General features: G+C 43.2%; 1 long non-coding RNA gene across 2 annotated transcripts; it reads left to right on the forward strand.

Annotated features, from left to right (window-relative positions):
- The first annotated feature begins 2,579 nt into the window (after positions 1-2,579).
- LOC127471714 (uncharacterized) lies at positions 2,580-13,541 on the forward strand. Of its 2 annotated transcripts, XR_007904744.1 has the most exons (3): positions 2,622-3,347; positions 10,270-10,391; positions 13,373-13,541. It is a non-coding gene; the product is annotated as an uncharacterized LOC127471714 (long non-coding RNA). The 2 variants fall into 2 exon arrangements; XR_007904743.1 differs by lacking the exon at positions 10,270-10,391 and having other exon boundaries at positions 2,580-3,347.
- Positions 13,542-21,585: the final 8,044 nt, after the last annotated feature.

Genomic DNA, 21,585 nt, shown 5'->3' on the forward strand with positions numbered 1-21,585 from the left:
TGCTGTTGAGAGGATAGCAGAAACATGGTCTGTTTCTGGAAAAGGGAAGAGCCATCTTTGAAAGCAGGTCTTTGTCCTAGGATTGCCAAGCCTTGGCCCTAAAACTGAGAGAACAAGCCAGGGGCCTGCCTAAAGGCAACTGCTTTTGGGCTTGCTTTGCCTGAAGCTCTGTCTAAGGAGAACTGGGATTATTCCACCCATGAACTGCCTGAGCTATCATGACTTTGCAACACCATAATAAAATAAAATCTATATAATTAGCGCCAGTTGTCTAGAGGCAAAAAGACTTTATATCTCATCACTGAACCTTTGAGTCAGCTTTTAATTGCTTTAACCTTTATTATAGATAAGGTTTGTTTGTGGACTAGTTGCATCCTTGTCTATGATCAGAAGACAGGTATTGCTCTCCCCAGCATCCCTGGAGCAGGCAAGATGCTGCTGCATGAATTGCCAGAGGCAGGCCCTATAAAATGTCTTTTTATGTTTTCCATAAAAAGCACCCACCATGCAGATTTCCTCTGTAGTTTACAAAGCCAGGTTATGAGCCATAAGAAGTACTTTGGAGATGTTTAGCAACGTTAAACAAAGCTATCTCCTGATGGGAATAATTTCTCATACCCAGGAGATAAACACCCTCTGCCTGGTCATCAGACTGGTGACTTTACCTGCTCTCTGTGCTGGTTTTCTTTATGGAGGGGCCCAGTGCTCTCACCAGAGTGGCTGCCCCTGCAGCTGGGTCAGGGCCAGGGCACGTTGTGCTGCTGTTGCCCATTAGGGAGATCAATATGGGACTTCAGTCTCCGCCACTTCGGCACCTTTCATTGGAATAATCCTCACATGCATTTAACACATGAAAAAAATCCAGGTGCATCCCAGGTTCCTATTCAGGGGAGCAGGTATGTTTTGCCAGGTTGCTTGCATGTAGTGATAACTGTCTGGATGCGCTGCCTCTGCTACTGGAAACTGTGGCTTTTGGTGTATATCCCTCAAATTAGAAGAGCAGCATGAAAAAACACCCCACCATGCATGGGGGAATGAAAGGAAGATCAAGGTTGCAAAGACCCCACCACACAGTCTAGCGTGAACTAACTTAATGTATCCATTTCCAGAGAGCAAAGTGAGGTGTTTGTTAACTGAATTCCTGCGGACAGGAGGAAGCCATTGTCCCCTCTTGCAGTGTCATTCAGGGCAGGAGAAAGCTTTGTGGAAGTGCAAGACAAATGTGATTTGGTGTCAGCTGTTTGTTGTTGGGGTTTTTTTCCCATCCCTAATCTAATGTAAAGACTGGTTCTTGTGATCAGTCTGGGGGTTTACTGGTGGTGTGTTGACAAGCCTTCCTTTCATTTAACAAGATAGAAGACCAGTTCCAGTTATATTAATCAGCCCAAATGTCAATGAAGCTGATTAAATCCATTCTCTCAGGCTCAGCTCCCTTCCTTGGCTGTTCTTTTGCAAAGGAGCTTTGATTACAATTAGTGCTGATTACCGTTTTATTGATAAAGGTATTATAAACCACAATTTTATCTTGGGGCATCAGCTTCAGCAAAGAGAGGAACCAGAGACACAAAACTTTACACTGTTTGCTGCATTTAGTCAACCAGCTTGATGCAATAAAAGAGCTTACACATATCTCTTTTCAGAGCCTTTGCTTCCTTGCTTCAGCACTGCAAGCACCTGCAAAACCTTTGGCAAATATCTAATCACCACCTGTAATGTAACTGGACGGCAGGACCATTCTCAGCCTTCATCACCTTCCCTGGCCTGGGCAGGGATTGCCAAAGTTGCTCTTTGCCTTCACTTTCCTTGAGCTTACACAATTCTGCTGTTAAGCACATTACAGACCAGCCTGGTGACTGATGAAATACCTTGCAGAGATGACAGCACACAGTGTAGATCTTCACACTACGTTCTCACAGGGGAGAGCTGAACGTAGCAATGGGCCAGGGTTTGTCAGAAAGCTGCATAATTTTTGACTGACACATTCATGCGACAAATTATGTCATGATCTGATGTTTTGAGCAGGAAAAACTCTGACCTTGCACTGAATTCAGGTTTGCATCCAGAATAGTTGTTCATTTGAGCCCTAGAATTTTTTGTTTTAGGTGCTTTCCATCCAATACAATTGGGATTCCAGGACACCAGAGGCATTTTGTGGTATATGATCAGAGTAAGGATCAGTGTGTCAAGCCTATGATAGAATTGAAAGTAATGTCAGAGCGTTTGGTTTGCTGGCACCATGGAAGATCTCTTGCCCCTGTAGAGCTCTGTACAGATAGGTCTCCTTTTCTCAGAAGGGGGATGTTGGCACTGCCCATGCTTGTGTTGTGCTGGTAGGACCAGCTCTGCTGCAGGCCCTCAGTGGGAGAGGCGTATGCAGGAATTCAGCTGAACATTCTGTGGAATTCTGGATTGTGCTACTTCTTACATGCTGCCTCACCTGGGCCCTTTTGAAGGTGCTAAGGTGGGGAAAGCAGCATTTTGCTTCCTTGGAGATATGTGTTTTGGGGACTAAGAAGGGAACTTCCTCAGGAGCAGGGGTTTGTAGGAAGGACTGAGGTGCTTCTTTGGTTATGCACAAACCTCGTCCAGTCTGTGACATTTCCACACAGGAAAGTGGACACAGAAGTAGCTAAACGTGATACTTTCTGTTGTGTTGGTCTTACTAATGCTGCAGGTCACAAATCCAGAAAACCTCACTTCTCTGAACTTGGAGGAGAGTATATGCTTTCCTGGGCTGGATCTGGTAGGAATCTGGTTCCCAGTCAGCATAAAAGCAAATGTATTTTGTGCCTTCAATGCCCTGAACTTTGGAAATCTCAGCCTCTAATCTCGTTGGTGTGTGTGGATGGCAAGACTGTGGTCCCAAGTGAGGCAGTGCCCTGGGACAGCTGACGGGGTTCACTGAACTGGAAACTTGACCCTCTGTAACTTATTTTGGACCCTGTAACTGCTTAGCAAGTCTTCCATTTTAACCAGTGCACTCATGTGGCACAGTTTTAATCCTTCATTGCTTCTGGAGAAGGGTCATTTAAAGTGAAATCCTGGCCTCAGAGGAGTTGGTGGGAATTCTGAAGTGACTTCAGCAGGGGCCATGGCTCCATCTCTCACGTCCCCACAAGGGCACTGAGCGAGCGGAGGGGTGAGCACTCACGTGTATCAAGTGCAGAATAAAGTAGGGGGGTCAGGAGGAGGAAGTCAGGGCTCTGAACTGTGCATTAAGCTGCTGCTGCCAAGGGACTCCTGCCAAGGAGAGGAATATGCACTTTACATGCCCCATGCACACAGTCTCTCCTTGCTCAGCGTCAAGGCCACAACGTACCGAGCGGTTTTGTGAGAAAGCAAAACACGTAAGTAAACAGCAGCTGCCTTTAGCTCCAAACTGGTCTCGGTTGGTTGCTCCTGTTTTCTTGTCAGAGGAGTGATTCAGCTAAGGGAAAGGTGATTGAACCATTACCAGAGGGGGGGGGGACAACACCTATTAAAAGAGAAATAATTCAAAATACTGCAAATGGCTCTCTTGTGTTAGAGCGACTGTTTGTCTTGGCCACTGACCTGTCCTTAGCAATCCTTTCTTTTTTCTGCTGCTGGCAAAACCATGTTCAAGAGCTGTAGGGTGATTCCTGGCCTGGAGGGAAGCAGAGCTGGAGAAGTGTCCTTGTCTCTACTCGTACACAGGTTAGCTGGGAGAAACAGCGAAAAACGACAGGACACAGCTGAACCAGCTGCAAGTTTTTGGAGGCTAAGAATGCTGAAGAAAGTGAGAAAGGGAAGGGAATAGGATGCTAAATGGAGTAAAAAGCTTAAACTGAGCAATGGAAACTGTAGATTTAAATGTCAGGGTATATTTCTTAACAGTGGTTTCTGTCGAGTTGTTGGCTAATCCCAAAGGGAAGTGGTGGAAATCTCGTACATGGAGATATTTCTCAAATTAGGTTTTGGTGAAGGCAGCAAAAAATATACACTTACAAAAAAACCAGTTGAACTAGATAATCTCAGAGTATTTTCCCATCTCTAAAATGTGATTTATACTATAAACACTGCCAGACCCTGCAAACTAATCTATTGTACTAAAAGTGACTCAAACACGATTGCTTATATTTTTATACCCTTCATGATGTTAAACATTTGGTTTGCCAGGATGAGTTGAAGTATCCAGGACTCACTTTACTGTGAATGGATTTCATGAACTATAATTACTAGGCAATAAATCCATGCAAATGGGAAACATCTCAAGTCTTGTGCTGGATAGTAGGAAAGGATAGGAACTGATTGTTTTGAGGGGTAACATTTTTGTGTGAACTTGGAAGGAATTAAAACACCAATGCTGCTTTTGAAGGGCCAGTTGGGGCAGGGGCCACAAAATTGTTCTTTACATTAACAGTAAAAAATGCATTTGCACAGCTATTTCTTGGATGGGAGCTCACACAGAGACAGCTGGTTTTAATTAGGCAAACAGATGCAATAGCTGAGCAATTACAACTTGATCATGAGCCCATGCAAGGCGAGGGGATCTTTAGCAGTCTGTGCTTAAACTGCTTGTGTTGGGCAGGATTAGACCTGCAGATGAGAAATCTTGCAGTCAACACAGCAGTCCTTGGAAGCTGCTGGGAGTAAGACTTTTTCCTGTGGCAGACTCCATTTGTGCAACAGCATACCTCCTTCTGATTTGGTGGTGGGTACAGGCCTTGGGGAACAACCAATTCATTGGCTTTGCTGTCATTTCTTCCTGTTTCCAATAGGGAAAAGGATGGGAGAACACTACTAGGTGTATCTCTGGGAAATTCCCTGTCACCATTTTAGTGGAGAGTGCAGGTATTTCTTGTGGGTTGCCAGAGGAGTTTGCTACTGATCAGTAATTATTACCAGCAGTAATTATTATAATGTTCAAAAGGGGGGTTGTGTTACTACAGGCAGAATGAAACTACAATTTCTTGCCCAAAAGAAATAAAAAATCCGAACTTGAATAAGGATCTATCAGTCTGTGACTGGTTTATGTGAAGATCATCACAGTACCAAAAGCACAACCCAGGCTTATCACCACACTGAAAGCAAAAATACTCCAGTTGTTAGTAGCAACATGAGTAGAGTTGTCCCTTCGATCTGTGACTCTTTATTCAGTGTCTTGAAGTATTATTTTCCTCTTCCTGTTTGTAAAAGAAGATGTACAGGGTATCAATAGGTGAGCAGCAACTTCACTTGCATATATACATGCACACATATATGAGTGTGTATATATGTATATATGTGTGTGCATATATATATGAGTGTGGACACACACATGTATATATTGTACAGACTTTCAGAAGAAGTAATTATAAGCTCCCAGCAGTCTAAACTCAGTGTTATCTTCTTAGCATCAGTCACTGGAACAATTGTAGTGGAACAATGATCCAGCACTGCTGAGAAGGACAAACACAAACTCAGCAGAGGAAAGACATGCACTTGTTCATTCAAGGAATTGTGGGGAAACCCCAGCCTTTAACTGCTTGTCATAAAAAGCCATGGCTTCTGCAGGGGTTTCCTGTCACCACTCCTCATCCCCATGTCCTCTGCCCCAGGGCAGAGCCTGTTCATTTTGTCCAACAGAATTGAGAGAAAAGTCTTCTCCTAAGTCAGAGTCCAGACTTCAGGCTCTCTATCTGACCCTGAAAATAGCAGCTCTGGCCCACGTGAGGTTGGACCTTCTTGCCTTCTCACTCTGTTTAATATCACTGACAACTCCGTGTAGGAGGGTTGTTTCTGGCATATATAAGAGCACTCATGAAGCACTGCTCTGCTGATTAAAACATGTGCAAAACAAACCATGTCAGGTCCTTCCCCCTCCCTCCCTTGGGACAGCCACGACAGCCAGCTAAGACCCTCTGTGAGCCTTTATTAGAGAGAAGAGACAGTATAAGCCACTGTCCCGTGGCTTCTAAAGCCACTTTACAAAAGACTGACTCAAACTGCTGCTCCACCAGCTTGAGTGTGCTCATCCCAAAGCTCTCTGATCCAGCAGTGTCTGGCTTGGTTTCCCTGTGCCTCCATGAGAGCAGATTATGCTGAAGTGGAGCTTGTCAGTGCAGGGTGAGAAATGAAAAGGTGATCTCGCTGCTGGAGGAAAATATATAGGCTCCTGCCCCTCAGGCAGGGCATTGAGCCTCCCATCTGGTTGTTAAAATTACAGCTGTGCCCCGGGTTGGCCAGGTTCCCTCCTTCCCCCAGCTGGACCTCACTCCAGGGGGCAATGCTGCTCACAGCTGGCTTGCAAGTGTCTCTCTTTCCTCCTCCTTCTCCTATTCCCTTTAGTTCAGCTCCCCAAATCCCTCCCTGTGTGATAAAGCAGGGGATGTGGGGATTTCCCAGGCCTCCCTTCCAGAGATGGCTGATGCTGTTTCAACAGCCCTGCTAATTCTAGTCTTGTCTCGTTCTGCACCCCCAGCTCCACACTTACCTTAGGCTGCTCTCTCTACTTCTGCCATGATGAAAACATAGCAGTCTCATTTTAATTCTTATTGCTGTAAACAACCCCTTACCACAGGTTTTTCCTCTCCTGGTGTCTTCACAAATTATGTTTGACCTACTGTTCTAAGCAGGGAGCAAGTACATGGTGAAAGGAAATGGTACCACATTCAGGAGTCACTGGGCTCCACATTAGAATGGGCTCTGTCATATGGTGTTGGGCAGACCCTTAACCTGCGTTCCTACCTTTGTGATGGAAATAATTAGAGTGGAGATACCTGAATTCCTTCCAGAATTACACCACTGCTGTTCAAATTTTGAGTTTCATTACAGATCCCGGACCAACCTTGATGTCATAGTGCTTGATTACTGAATTTTCTCCTTTGGCTAGTTGCTTTTTCATTGCAATTCCTGCTGTGACTTTCCCAATAATAGCCTTTTGTCAGTCTATATATTTTTCTGGTTGGAACTGTAGATTTCTGGATAAGCAGTATCAAGCATTGTTTTTAATATTGAGAAATTACATGATAAAAAGCTTTTCCACAAAGCCAATGAAATGGTCTCTGGTGCACATACAGTTATCAACAGTGCTTTGGTGCTCTGTTCCCTTTTACTTTATTAACCCTGTCCCTGTGGGCATTGAGCAATGATCCAAATTATATCTGTGCTGCACGTACGGTGTGTTCTGCTGGCCACTTCTATACAGCAAGACAACACAACAGATTTCTGAAGCTGAGTACTTGTAAACACATTTTCAATGTTAACATAAATTACCTTATGCTTGCAAACATCCATGGTGCATGCATGACTATGTAGCCAAGAAATGGGCATGCTCTCACACTAAACAGAACAGGGAATATTTGCCTCTCTGCAGTGGCTGTAGCTCTGCACCCTCTCTAACAACTTGTATCTGCAATTAAGTTTTAATCACTCATAAAATGACTCTGAGTGAGATGTTATGCTTCCTTCATGTATAATCTGGGGGATTTGTGCTTTCTCTTTGTGCAAATGAGCAAGATGTTTTCCAAAGAGAGATTGAGAGAATCATAAGGAAAAGAGCTGTCTGATGGCCTAGGGCACACACTCATCCAGAAAAGCTGATTTCAGTATCATGCAATGGGCTTTATTTTTACCTTTGGTGGCATCTTTGGGGCTTTGTTAGCTACATGACAGCAACAGATGAACATGAACAGTACATTACTCATCAAAAGCTACCTGGCACGACTACCTCAAAAAAGAATAGAGCAGTGAACAAATACAGCACAGAGAGAAGTGATGAGACTACCTACATTTCAGATAAGTTAACTTTGTCTGTACACTGTTTTGATAAAGAAAGATTAAATGATGTGCTGGAATGAGTGCAGTCTGACTAATGAGAGAATTCACAGTTACATGTGATAGGAGAGAAAAATACCAGAAGGGATACAAACCATCAGGCATCTGCACACTGGTGGATTGTCAGGAAAGAAAAATCTGCTGGTTGGCCAAAGATATTGTTGTTGGCTGGTTTTTTTCCTCCTCCTCTGAGATGTTTCAGCCCATTAGAACCATGTCCAGAGGATCCAGAGATGAAACTCTGGAACCAGAACTGTCTTGCAGCAGCTCCAGGCTATGGCTCCATGAGCAAGGTAAATTTGGGCTGATTGCTGGCTTGTCTTTTCCTGCCCAGTAAGAGCCCAGCTGCCCTCTGTGACACTGCAGTGGGTAGAAAGCAGCTTCCAATGCTTTCATGGCCAAGGAAGCACACTGACATTTATCCAAGGGTGTATCCAACTGCGGACAGGCAGCTCCTTGCAGGATGGCAAAGCTGTGGTGAGTTGTTCGTGTAGCTGTACTTGTGCAGGAGGGAACAACAGGGACTTCATGGGCCCATTGATTTTTCTGAGGGAGTTGAATTTTTCAATTTTATGATTAGTACTAACATTGTATTCCAAGTCTATTTCCTCATGAATTTTCCTCTATTTATTAGGCCTCTTAGGATGAGTACAAGTCATATTAGTGCCATCTAATTATTAGTTCTATTTTTACAGAAAATAACACTGCACCAGAAAAACGATCTGGCAGATGCTTAGCTCAGGGCTAGAACAAAATGAGTCCCCAGCAGCTGTCTAGCCAAGAAGCTGTACCACCACAGTCCTTGAGATAAGGGAGGTTTTTTCTTTCCAATAGTTTCACATTTATCCCACTCCAATATTTTGATCTTGGTGCTTTGTGGGCTAAACCAGTGTATAACAATGGAGAGGACTGAGGAAAGATTCTGTGAATAGCTCTTATGATGGCTCCACGTGCAACATAAGAAAACAGTTTTGTTATGAGAAGCTGTTCAGCTAAATACTCTGAAGGTCACTGTCCACCTCAACCAGTAAAGCTCATCCTGTCTCAGTGGGATATGGCAAAACTGGCAGTAGGGCTCCTTCCTTACTCTGGGCAGTGCTGTTAGTCACAGCCTCGTTGGTATTGCAAGGCCTTGGAGATACCACAGCACCAGGAAAATGGAGAGACAGCACCTGGCAGCTTGAACCAAGCCCCAGCACCAATGCAGAAGGGACCACACACAAAATAAACCACCTTTTCTTTCCAGCAAAGATTTTGGTCATTCATCGTGATGGCATTTGACATGCAAAGGATCCAAATAGCAGGAAAAATCCAGTCAGAGAGGGGAGAGGGCTCTGCGTTTATCAGTTCAATTTTTGTATTTGAAGCCTTATCCAAAATCTAATGGATCAATGGGAATCCTTCCAGTAACTTCAGCTGGGATTTTATAAGGCTTTAATTAATGGCCTGGATGCTATGATTGTGCATGTTCCTCTCACAGTACCACTCAGAGTTATGCCTCCAAAACAGACTTAAGCAAACAGGGCTCCTTGATCAACATTTTGTAAATGGCAAGACAGTAACTCTCTTGGGAAGGACTTGATAGCAAACGTTTGTCTACAACTGTCTAGAAGTTTTCTATTATAAATGGAGGGAGAAGAAGCCATTTTTGACCCTGTTTATGGGTGAGTTTCAACTGTATTAAGTTTAGTTTTCTGATAAGGGGTAACTGTTTAATGTTAAGACTGAAAATGTCTTAGGATTAAGGAGCTCTTTGCAGTTAATGTGAACATTTGGCACAGGACTGTAAATTGCATCTGACTTGGAGAAGAAAGAACATGCTCTAGTGTAAAGATTCAGCTTTTCCTGTGTTATCATTTTCCTGCTGGAGAAGGGTTTCAATGGTGTGGTATACCAATCCAGCTGCTACCCCGATTCTCCAAGTTACTTTTTTCTCCTTGTGCATTTTGAAGAGTCTGTCCCATCTCTTTTTTTAAATCATGCTTCTTTTTTGCCAAAAAAATCATCTGTTTGCCCTTCAGCACCCACTCCATGTCTTGTTTCCAGCAGCCACAAAGTCAGCTATGGTCCTTAAAAGCTGGACTGGTTTTTAATAACCAGCTAACTAAGAGAGGCCGTTAGTGAGTGACAGCTTGTGGTGCTCATGTACCTGCTTGCACCCACAAACGAGGCCGTGCAATCCCTGCCTTATACTAGAAAACAACTGGGTTTGAAACCACAGAGCTGCAGACACAAGGGGAGGGCTGTGATAGCGACTGGGCTGAAAGAGCAGTGCCTGTCCTGGAGAATACCACTTTGTTTATGACTGAGTCTTTCTGCTTTCAGAGAGATGTGGGAGAAAAAATGATAGTATGTGCTCTGTAGGACTGTGTATAGATGTGTGTGTACACTCAGAGACAGGTACATTTATAAACAGATCACAGAACACATTGCAGTGCTCGAAAACACTCCAGTGTGTCTATGGACATCTTGTTCTCTCCTTCTGTCCTTGAGGTGTCAGGTTTCCTTGTTTACAGTCTGCCTCATTCAGGATCTGGAATTCCTAAAGAGCAGTAAAACCCTACCATGTGACTGAAGACTGATTTCCAGGAAAAACGGAAGAGGTTCTAGGAAAGGTCAGTCCTCGTGGTTTCACTTGTTCCCTTCAAGAATGCAGAACAAAGGAGATGAAACAACGTGAAGTCCCTGATCCTTTGTCTCTCTGTTGAGCCTGGAATGAGATTTAAAGGAAAATCCAATGCTTGATGCAGAGCTCCTTACACTCCACATACTTTTCCCCCTCTTTAATGTTTTATTGACATGGGACATTTCACACAGAAGTGGGATTCCTGCCTCCTGGTATGTCAGTCCTTCCAGTGGCTTCCATATTTCCTGAAGAGTTATTTTTGCATGTGCTGTCACAAGTGGTCATAAACCCTGCTTGTGACATCATTAACAAGATCGTGGGACAGATCCAGGCAATAGTGAGTGTAGGGAGGACTACATTAACGTAGTAGCAGAAAATAAATAGAGAGAAAAATGCAAACAAAACCAACCAGGTCATATATACCAAGAGCATCAATGAGAACATTTATAAAGCTCATCAGCAAGACTAGTGAACATTGATTATGTGAGGTTATCTGCTTGAGGAGCACCTGGGTCTCTGGCCCTGGGCTGTAGCTTTCAAAGACCCTGCACTGTAGGAAGTCTGTGGTACCTCTTCTGGCTGTACCCCACAGGTCCCAGGAGACTAGAATCTTTCTGTCTGTGATGGGGACATGTCTACCTTACTATACTGTGTCAGAGTTTGTCCTGAATGAAGTTTTGGGCCATGCAGTCTGTTTGCTAACCAGAAGGCTTATGTGCTGCCAGGCTGCAATTCCACGTCAGTCTGAATCAACAGATCTGATTTTATTCTTTTTCTTTGCCTGAGATCGCATCGGATCTGCTATCAGCTTGGATCCAGCCTGGTGGATCAATGAAAGTTATGACGCTGTACAGATTTGGTTTTCAGTGGCATAGATAAACCAGTGTTGCAAGATCCTCAGCTCAGACTCAGAGTCTGGCTAACTGTAGGTTGTGAAATTTCCAAAGGCGACGAGTGGGAAAAAAAGCAAAAAACCACTCTCCCCTGTGTTGCAACTCTAAGTGCAATCAGTTGCAAACAATAATTCTCTCATTGGACACTCAGATTCATTTGAGTTGTGTCCACAAAAGATTATTTCTACATATATCAGCTAGATGTTTGACCTGAGAGTCAAACCGAAAAATATGCTTGCAGAAAAGTTGCAAATGCAAAATTCCGGCATGGCAGTCCAAGGTCTGCCCTTGACTAACACAGCTTGTCTCAAAATTGTGACCATGTTGAGCAATTGTACAGGGAAAGATCTTGACCATTCTGAAGAACCTCTGTAAGCTAAAACACCATCAATGAGAACCACCAAGAAATGGAAATACTTGAGTAAAGAGAAACACTACAATGAAGATATTTGCTGTGAAGCAGCTCCCAGGGCTGCACTGGCGCTTCAAAGCATTCTTTCTCATCTTCTTGAGCAGTTATGGTTTGAGTTGATCTGTGCCATAGATAAACAAGAGGACTCCATTCCCCTTGATCAGCATTTCAGTTGCTTGCCTTGACTCAAACTGTGGGTTACTGGATGAAACATGAAAGTACAGTGTTTAATTGGATCTGATTCCCACACTGAAGCATCTCTGGTATTAGTGGGCACTTCAACACTTGAACATGACACAAAGTCAGAAAGATTCTAATGAATATTCAGAGATGTTGACTGGATCATGGCAGAGTAGAGAAGCCCCAGTCTTGGGCTGTGAAGGTGATGTAAAGGCAGGGGACACACAGGCAGTCCCTACCTCAATAAGCCTGGCCAGAGCTCAGGAGGACTTTCTCTAAACACTCACTTAAAATTTGGAGAGGGGGTCTAAAAGGGGAAGAATTAACAAAATTTGCACCTGGGAATTAAAGAAACAGCAGAAAATCTCTAGGAAATTCTGGTCCATTTCTTTCCACTTCAGAGAATGGATTCACAATGTGATTTCAAGCTCCTAGAAATCCCTGATAGTATAGACCAGAAAAAAATTATTCTAATCCAATCCATCTAATCTAATTTAATTTCTCACTACTGTGAAATGTTCCTAAAAGCATTTAAGATGTTTTTAGTTCTCTTAAATGTTAACAATCTGCAGGATCATGTCATATATACCATGGCTTTATGGACACTGTTTCTTAGTGGAATTATCATTTAACTAAACTGAAATAAATTGCAAGAGGAAATGCTTATTAATGACAGCTACACCCAAGAGAAGCCTCATGAAGATTTCTTTATTAGGATGATCATGACAACAATAGGAGTATGCCATGCTATGGTGATCTAATGGTCACCACTTTACTCACTGTGGAATTGCCATTGTGGGTTGACCTTTCTTTCAGAAAGAGGGAAGGGTAGCACAGAACAGGCTCCTGATTCAGCTTACCCACACCTCAGTGGGCCTGTCTTCAGGCATCTTTCATGAGTGCAAGGAAAAGCTAAGATGATCCCTCATCTGAACCTGAAAGACCAAGTGTAAGAGCAGGCCAGAGATCTTCATACCTTTTAATGCAGTAAGTAATGTTGTGTATGCAGTGTATCAACCACTGAGAGCAGTGCTTAACACCTCAGGTATTTCTCCATTTTTCCTTGACTAGTACCTTCATCTTCAGATTTCTGTTTTTTTAGTGATGTTACATTGGACTCTGAATATCAAGACTAGTGGCAAGAGAAAGTGTCAGTAATTACTGACTCGATGTTTTCATCAGTAAAAAACAATCCTAAATTGACTGACATGGCATCAGCTAGGGCAGGAGTCTGATCCCTTTGTACTTCATATACTGCTTTGGACCATAAAATCAAATGAGGTCACATAGACAGCCCTGTGCATGAGTAAAAGCATCACAATCTGACACGTGTCTTTGGTGAAGCGCACTGAAGTCCTCCAAAGGGAGATGCAATAGAAGGGTGAAGTGTCAATAGTTCCTTTGACTGTTTTGTGACTCCTGTTTTGCAAAGAGTGGTTGTGTGCTGTTGTTTTGAACTTCACTCATGTTTGTTCTGTTTCCTAGATCTGCCTTTGTGATGACCACTCCCAGAGCAATCAAGCCTGAGGAAATTTGTGTCTGAACTGATGAAGCTCAGTTTTATTCTCAGCTCCTCACTGGAAATTTGAAAGTTTTTGTTCTACCTTCACTTTTTCCATAGTGTTCCTAATTAAAGATCTGTGTGTTAATTCCATCTGGTTTGGTGTCAGCTCTTCCACGTCATCAGCATATATTCTGTTACTTCTAGCATCCCAAAACCACAGGTGAAATGTGCCAGGTAGATTTGCTGTTGCCTCACGTACTCAGCTCTTTTGTTTAAATTCTGAGCCAGATATGATTTCAGTGAACCAAGAAGCTGTGATGATACCATAGATGTGGACTATAGCAAAAACATATTTTAATCAGCAAGAGCCAAACCTGCAGTACCTGCTGCTGGTTGAGACCATGCACTGATTCCTGACACTGGGTTTGCTTTATCGAGTAGGTACAATACTAGGTCAGTGTTGAGATACTGCTGACAGCTTGTGTCCACAGAGGGTAAGTACCTCTGTATTGTATCTTCCCACATTTTCCATTTTGTGTGCAAAATTGTCTTGGGACATTCCTTTGCTTGTTGACAGATACCCAAAGGATACTGATGAGTTCAGCCTGGTTTCTCTTTTCCTTAGTGAATGGTGACAGAATGATATTTTAGTTCTGGAAAGAGAACCTTTTAAACTTCACACATCAACTGTAGACTCTACCCTGTACAGAGTAAACAGTGTCAGGCAGACAGGAGGAGGTCTAGGGTTATGCAAATGGACATTCAACACCATGGACTTCAGGAAGGCTCTGTGTTCATACAGAGACAGAGTTGATGTGCCTCCACACCAAAGCACAGAAGGTTGGCAGGGGCAGGAGCAGCACGTGTTTGGATGCACAAAGACTCCACATTATGAAAACCTTCCCAAAACAATACAGAGGAAAAAAATAAAGTGTTTCAAAATTTGAGCCCAAAGGAAAAGCAAATTGACGTCTAACAAAAGACTTATTTCTTCTCCCATAGAGAGGTATCTGCCACTTACTCGAGCTGGCAAGGCAGTGTCTCAAAAGGCAATTTAACCAAGTTGCATAAGGCCTTGGCTGGATGGCTGTAGAAATATTGAGCCTCTTATCTGAATGCTGGCCACAGCTGTTGCAGATCTTGAAGGAATTATTTCTGTGCCTGTCAAACATCTGCTTTGTAAGCAAATAAATAGGCTAAAACACTAGTGGTGCACATGATATGCTGCAGCTCATGAGGCAGAGCCAGGAGGCAGTAAATGGGAACTTTTTTTTCCCCTGGCATCAGAATCGTGATGTCTCATGAGTGTCTTCAATGGATGGATAGGCCCTAATCCCTCTGCGTTATATAGACCTGTGCCTTGTCATAGAGAAAGAGCCAGTGTGGTCCAAGCACTGATCTCAGTGTCTTTTCTAAGTTATAAATCATCTACAACTGTCCTGAATATTCTGGCATATAGCCTGCAGAACTACATTTACTTTCTGTCTCACCACACAGGAATTATTCCATAGAAATGTGGGTAAACCCAAAATTGCTGATGCTAAAAATCAGGATGTGCATTGGAGCCCTTTGACATTAAGCATCTTTTTCCTTTTGTCTTTTCCCTCCCTTACTCATCCCTAAATTTTTCCTCTACAGCAGTCACAGTGTTAACCAAAGCAGCTGCCTTTCTGTATCTCTAGTAGTTTCCCCATTACCAGCTCTTCCACACTACACAACAAATACCCTCTGGGAGCCTGGCCACAGGGAGTGTGGGGTACCTGTATACTGGGTAACAAGAATACTTTCTGTTCTCTTGTGTGTGTTTTTATGCTACCACCAGTCCCATGAAAACCCTTGATAACTGCCCGTTGCTGTGCTTCTGTGTATGTGAGTCTGCAACATGAACTTCACTCTCCCAAAATGTAGGTGCTGTGGGAGAATCCAGTGCAAATATGAGGACTGGCCACCATATGAGGATACTGATTTTGTGTTTTGTCCATTCAAAACTTTCCTTCCTTGTGCTTTATCAAAAACCATTGGCACTGAAGAGGAGGATGGTGACAGTATGGATGGATGAATGATCAGATGAATTAACATAAAAGGCTGACCTGAGGTCTCTCTCATCTGTTTTTCCCTTGGCAGAGACCTCTAGGTGTTCCTGCAGTGTGTTCCTGAGCCATTTATCCACGTCTTTTTGAAATTATCTTAGTTCAGTGTGACACAGCTTCACATTTTCTTTATATGTATAATCAAATGCAAACATTTAAGATTGCCTAACTGAGCTCTGTGCCAACAGGTAACTACAGTTCAAAGGACCTTTTACGCAGTTAACAGGTTGGACAGCATTTCCTCCACACCCTTCAAACAAAGTTATGGTGTAACATCTAACAGAATTTTCTTGTCAAAATCTGCAGTTCTAGGGTGAGCTCTCAGGCCAACTGCCTGAGGTCTGAGGTCATGAAAGACACTTCTAGGCTGAATAGAAAATCAATGCATGACATTCAGTTTTCAACTGAAGAAGTTGGAATGCATGCATTTCAGGCTCCATGCAATACCTCAAGGCTATTGCCAGTTCTCTGTGTGTCAGCTGAAAAGTAACAAAGCAGTATCACCTTGCAATGAAGACAATCTTATCAAGGACTTCCAACTAATTTCCATTCCATGCTGTGTTGCTGCAGTTTTTATCTCATTATTCTCAATGACACCGGGAAGAGGAGGTGTTGATATACAGGAAGATTGTGTTTCTAGTTACTGCTTAACACTATGGGCAGAGAGTGGGTTTTGTTCTAAGCTTTGCCATAAATCTGGGTTGATTAACATACCTTTGCCTCATGACTTTAAATCTGCAAAGTGATGTGAGCAGTTACACTAAGCGAAGAATTTAAAATCATTACTATATTTAAAGTGCTTTTTCTGGAAGATAGTGCAGGTGGTTTGGCTATACTTGCCATAGGAGAGATCACCCCAAGTGTCTGCTCAGATAATGTATTTGGGAGATTTGCGTAGTTAAGTTTGTGCTCATCATTCACGTGGGTAGCTGGATTTAGTTTAGCTAGGGCTGGAGGTGGTATTTGGCTAGACATGTGTCTTGTTGTGTGAATGGAATCTGAATGTTCAAAGAAAGGAGGGCAGCAGGGAACTGACTCAGCCAAGACTGGCTGCGAGATATGGGGCTCTTCAACTCCTGGGTTCAAATCCAATGAAGTTAATAGGAATCAGATGACTTTCTTGCCATCTGGCAGCCAGTTGGGAGCTTGTGTGCATTGTATATTGTGAATTTTACCATCAGGTTATGGGGCAAGTGACTTCATCAGCTCTAAGGACAAGCTGGTAACAGTGAAGAAAACTGAATAAAGTGTATCAACCTGGAGCAGTGGTGTGATACTTTTAAAGGAGTGATGTGTGGGAGGAATGAATTAAGTCTTAGTCTTATAGCTTTCTTTTCTGACAGAGAAGGACAGACTTCACAGCTCATAAATACCAAGGCTTCTTCCTGAGAAATCAAATAGGTCAGAATCTTCTATCAGCTCTGTGGTCCTTCCCATGAAGTTGGATGATGGTTCTGATGCATCAGGAAAACTCACAGCTCCAACCACACATTTTATTTTGTTTGTTTTAGAAGGCAGAACCCTGTTGAAAAAAATTTATTCTGTTTTCATACTCATTGTGGCCATTTCACAGTAGCCCATGGCTTCATGTGTACTACAAGAACACGAACCTTGTGATTCCTGAAATATTTTGCTAATTTGAAAACAGATCCCAAGACACTTTGCAGTCTACCAGAAGAAAGGGGTTTCCAAATTTCTGCCCAGCCCAGTCTCAGCCCTGGTCGAAGCTCTCATTTCTCCACAGGTGTTTGTGAAAAGTACTGGGGGACTAGTGTGCTTCTCTCACTAGGGACTTAATTAACAGCCCTGGGCAGGAGACTGGGAGGAAAGCAGCTATTTTTTAACAGTTTCTCAATTTGTTTCTTCCCTCCACAGAGCTTAGGGCTCCCTGAGGGATGGCAGCTGCAGCTGTCAGGGGCTGTGATTGTCTGAAAGTGCCCACGTGCCCAGGGACATCAGTTTTGCTGATGGGGTTTGGGGTTGGGCAGGAGGTTTGTGGGTCCTGTGGTGGGTGGGCTCAGTTCGCAGGGGTGTATGTTAAAAGCAGCTGTAGTAAATTGTATTTACTGTAGGAATAAGTGGTCTGCCTGCTCTGGAGGTGGGAGAGGCTTTGGAGGAGAGCCCTGCCTAGGTGGAGCCGGCAGTGCCCAGTGGGGAAGGTCGAGGGCAGCAGGTAAGGCTCTGTGTGCTTTCTGGAGTCATTTATTTCATAGTGCTGGCTGCTGGTGCAGACACTGGTCACAACATGTGTGTGGGAGCAGATGCTCCTTTCGCCCTCTGGGTGTATTTGGAGAGCTGGTTTGGGCCAGCTCTTTGTGGAGCTCCTGCCATGTGATGTTTGGTTGTTTTCTTTTGTTTATATGTTGTTTTAACCATTTGAGTTTCCTGTTTGTCTTGGCTTACCTGGAAACTTGTAGCACCTCTTTTTGTTGTGACAACAATTCATTTTATGCACGATAACGTTTACATTGTTGTCTGGCTGAAACTGAAGTACCAAGAGGTCATCTGGCATAACTGATGTCAATAGAGAGGCTTAGCTACCCTGTACATGTGCTTCCTAATACCTCAGCACAGTACTGGAAGAGCTTTTATTTCTCCATGTAGGTTTATGCGTCTCTTTACATTTCACAGTGGTTATAGAAGCAGAAGGTGGCCAATGCAGCTGGCTTGCTTCTTCCACATGAAATTTCGCGATGGGGAGAGAATTTCTGGCCATTTTCTCTTGGAACTGGATGCTCTGAGCCAAGGGTGGAGCTTCTGGAGTGTTAAAAAAAAAACAAACCAAAAAACCCGAGCAGTAAATCATGGGCGTTGTGCCAGATTAAATGGAGAAAACAGCCCCCCCCCCCAAACTGTTATCCACATTCTGTCAGCGTTAGCAAATAAGAATTAAACTCGTGATTGTGTAACTGAGGAAACTGAGGCAGGGAGTGACCACGAAATCGTTGAAAGAGCTTAGGGTGTCATTTAAGGACTCTGGGTGTGACTTTTGGTTAGGAGTGATGGTTTTGGGTGTCTCAGTGCAAGACCTTTAATAGAACCTGGGGGGGGGGCTTTTTGTTGTTGTTTCTCTTTTTGTTGTTGTTTTGGTTTTTGGTTTTCTTTGTGTCATCCCTGTCTGTGTCCCCTCCCCATCCTGTCCGTCTCTTCACTCTAGATGTTCACCCCTATCTATGAGATATATAGTGCCTTTTCAATGCACAATTCTGGGTGCTGTAGAAGTGAATTATCTGAATAATATATGTTTTGTAAAAGGTGCATCCACCTTCTTCCTTGAGTAAGAAAGACTGCCTGTGCAAAATAGTTCCACCTACACGTACCCTGAAGCTAGAGCCTGATTCAGAGAAACCTACTTAGCTTTTGTCTGCTGTAGTACACAGGTGAGAATGGGCTGCCAAGGACGTGACTTACCATTTCTAAAATATATAAGGCTTATGCAAGCAGCAGCAGATGTAGCTACAAACCTGCCAGAATGTATCTTTCTGTGTGTGAGTGGTGTGTGCTGTTGAAACTGGGTCTCACTTTAAGGAAATAGCAGATGGGACTGTGAGAGAGACAAAGAGAAGTAAACCTTAGCGTGTTTGGCATGTTAATGTGGGCTCTGAGAGCTTTAAAGGGACTATCCCAGAGGCGTGTATTGCTTAGCGTTTTTGGCCTGCCACAGGTAATAAAAGTCTGCGCTCATGAAGAACTGAATGTACAAGTTTATTAAACACCAGTAGACTGTTGTCTTTCTCGAGGAAAATTTCTTGTCTTCTTTCATCACACTTTATAGAGCATGTTGAGACACAATTGGGAACAGTCTGCTGTTCTTGTTCGGAAGCAGGGAGTGTTCCTGTGAATGGGAAAGCTCCATTTGAATTAATCACGGGTGATTAGGCATCTAATGGCCTCTGCAGCTCTTTAGATCTGAGGTCCACAGCAACAGCTGATGCAAAAGTAGTGTGTGTGACAGTGAGTAACAACTATCATGCAAGAGCACGAGTACAGCCCTGTCTATAGGCATGTACATGAGCTTTCTGTTTTCATGGCCTTGCAATTTCATACTTTGACCAGGTTATGTCTTGCAGCTGTCTGCATCATCACTTATTCTTGTCCTCAAAACCTGGGTTAGTTCACATTTTCTGAGGTTTTTTGGGAGTTGCAATAAACTAAAGAGTTGTCAGGAACGTGTGTGTGTGTAGAAATAATAACAGTAAAATCATCACCCCACAGGGAAGATTGAAATTCACAGGATTTTTTTGTGTGTGTCTGCTTGGTTTTATGAGCAAAAAAATTAACCAGATGGTGGTAGGGATACGATAAATGAAATCTGCATTTGCTCTGTGTGTGTATGTATTTATCCAGGTGATTTTAAGTGATGGGAGAAGAAAACACACAGAACCATCCCTTCTTGGAAGCATCCCAAAGCCTGTTTCAGATCTAGGCCTGCTTACTGATCTTCAATCCTTCCTCTGGGGAGTTTCCTGAAAGAACTTACTTTATGCTGGCCATTTCTCTTTATACTACTCCATGTACATATTGTGAGGGAGAAAGATCTTGCCATCACACATCTAAATATCCATTTCAAAGTGAAGTAAAAAGCATGAGATGGCTTTTTGTTCAGCATTTGTGCAGGTCCTGCTCAGCAGGACTGCCTGTGATTGAGGTCCTTTATCTCTGTGTCAATACAGAAAGCAAGTAAAATAAGCTGCTACCTGGGGCAGGCCAAATTCCTAAATCTGACCAACACAAAAAACCCAAGGCTCTTCAAATGCCAGATAGACCATCTGTCAGTGTGCTATGCCAAGTTTCTGGAAGACCAGCAATGCAACTGAGATTGTGAAACTATCTAAAACGTTGCATAGATCATTGTTTGTGATAGGAAACTTTTAAGTTGTGATTGAAGCCACGAAAAATCCTGGCGTGTAAGTCACGGTGTCTGGGAAGGGAGCAATCACAACAGCAGTTCAACTGACTCCCCAAACCAGCCTACTGATGACATTGGACATATTACAGGGCCAGGCACTTGGGGTGAGGCAGCTGCATTTCAAAAGCCTGTGTAGGGTAATATGTTCCACTCAACTGTTCTATTCATGTTCTTGGAGGGTAACTCACATGAAAGTATTTTTACTGAGACTGGCTTTAGTGTGGTGAGTACCTGTTGTAATGATTCATATAAAGGAAGGCATAGATCCTTGATCCCCCTGAGTACTTGTTTGCATCCTGATGGATTTCAAGAATGAATAGACTATGAGGTGTTAAAAACTTAGCCCAGGCTGAGTGGGTGGAGGAAAAGGGATATTGCTAAATGAGTACTGTGCTATTAATTGCTGAGCAGATGCCTCCCAGATTGTAAAAACAGTCTTTTTGCAAGGCTGCCTCTGTGAGGTAAGATGCAGCTGAATAAGTTCCAGTTTGACAACAGTGAGAAGGTGGCCACAGCAGTTGCTTAAAATTACTGCTCCAATACTTGAGCTAAGATTAGGAATGCTCTAGGCTTGTGTTCTCCTTCTCAGAGCTTTTGCTTCCTTAGTTCCCATTAGTGAGACTATGGGCTTAACTCTTTGGCTTTTTTTTTTTGCTCTAATAAGTACTATTTGATACCAACACTTGTTTAAGTGGCCCAGGTGGATACAGGTAGAAATGGAAAGCTCTTCAGTCTGAATTAAAGAACTAAATTAAACTGGTGTTGCAGATCCATCCACTGTGGCTTTGCCCTTTACCAGTAGGGTTTTTTTTGTCTTCAGTTTCCGTTCCAATTGTGTGTCCTTAATTTGCTGACTTCTGTCTTATGGGGATAGATACTTCTCAGCCTACACTCCAGTAAGAGGCCGTGGCCTTGGGCCCTGATTCTGCAGATGGGAGTGTCCTTACCCTAGTTTCCACAAGTGTACTACGAAACCTACAGGTTTCTGTACTAAAATTAAGTACAGGCCTGTGTGTTTGTATAACTGGGACCTGAGAGAACTGAGAGAACATTTACCTGAAGCAGAATGTCCCAGAGACTGTGCTTTTCACTTGTAACCCTCTGATGTGCATGTGCTTTAAATTTCTTCTTGAAATGCATCCAATTTACTGTGTCTGTCCTTTTTCGAGGAAGGAAGGAAGGAGAACAGAAATAT

Source organism: Manacus candei, unplaced genomic scaffold (assembly GCF_025592945.1).
Source record: "Manacus candei isolate 608988 ecotype Guabito, Panama unplaced genomic scaffold, ASM2559294v1 h1tg000025l, whole genome shotgun sequence".
Taxonomy (NCBI): domain Eukaryota; kingdom Metazoa; phylum Chordata; class Aves; order Passeriformes; family Pipridae; genus Manacus; species Manacus candei.